Source organism: Dendrobates tinctorius, unplaced genomic scaffold (genome assembly GCF_039654945.1).
Source record: "Dendrobates tinctorius isolate UK_male_01 unplaced genomic scaffold, ASM3965494v1 ptg000017l, whole genome shotgun sequence".
Taxonomy (NCBI): Eukaryota; Metazoa; Chordata; class Amphibia; order Anura; family Dendrobatidae; genus Dendrobates; species Dendrobates tinctorius.
In genome coordinates, this window is record NW_027361685.1 from 425,934 (window position 1) to 427,033 (window position 1,100).

Genomic DNA, 1,100 nt, shown 5'->3' on the forward strand with positions numbered 1-1,100 from the left:
GGCTTTGAAGTCATGACGCCACATAGGCGTCACTGGTCAGATTTGAACCAGGTTTTATGACGCCTATGTGGCGTCATTGGTCGTGAAGGGGTTAAAACAAAAATTCTTAATAAATATAATTCTGGATTAATTATTCAACGGCTCATATACAAAAAAATCAATCCTTAAAAGATACTTTATTAACCAATCATTAAAAAGTTTTCAAAACTTCAAAAAACAGGCAAACAAAAATAGGCTTATTGCTGATTTTCAAAATCCAGCCACAAACTATGACTATACTTTCAGGGATCATTTCTATAGTGTGTGACTTGAGTTTTGTCCCCGGCCATCTGTTGTACTCCAAGCTGATGTCATTTAGATAGGAGTCAACAGGGTGATTAGGGAGAGCCGCCGAGGAGTGGGGGCGCCATTTGCGTATCAAGAGGGTGCCAACCTCCGCTGTCAGGTAGGAGAGAGATATAGGGCCCTATAGGGACAAATAGGTTTGTGACCCTCTACCTGACATTGGAACGACTCTCTAGTGTTTGTGGCTGGATTTTGAAAATCAGCAATAAGCCTATTTTTGTTTGCCTGTTTTTTGAAGTTTTGAAAACTTTTTAATGATTGGTTAATAAAGTATCTTTTAAGGATTGATTTTTTTGTATATCAACCTTTAAAACAATTAAATAAGTCTCCTCGCTAGGGAATCCCTGTACTCTGGACTCCTCGTCGTCCCCTTCATCCATCTTTCTGCACTTGCACTGTTTAGGCAGAGGGCGTACAGACGTGATGTCATCGCGCTCTTTGACCAGAATGTCACTGTCAGGAATAGTGTTTGGTTTCCGGGGGCAATATGGTTGCAAAGCTGAGCCTTAAAGGAATGTCCAGAAGGGCACCACCAGGAGTGGAGCCTGCGGCTTAATTGGACTCAACATGGGCAACTTCAACCATGCCATCCACAAAAAAGCTGCACAGATTGCAAGCTTAATTCCGTTAACGAACGAGACTCAGGCATGCCCCCCGCGGTCCGCGTCCAGCTTACTAGAGGGACACGCAAGGCTCTGGCACGCGAGATCGGCCAATAACAGGTCTGTCATGCCCTTACATGTCCGGGGCTGCAC

At 44.0% G+C, this 1,100-nt stretch overlaps 1 pseudogene; it reads left to right on the top strand.

Moving 5' to 3' along the window:
- The first annotated feature begins 269 nt into the window (after positions 1-269).
- On the top strand, positions 270-364 carry LOC141082476 (small nucleolar RNA U3; annotated as a pseudogene).
- The last annotated feature ends 736 nt before the right edge of the window (positions 365-1,100 follow it).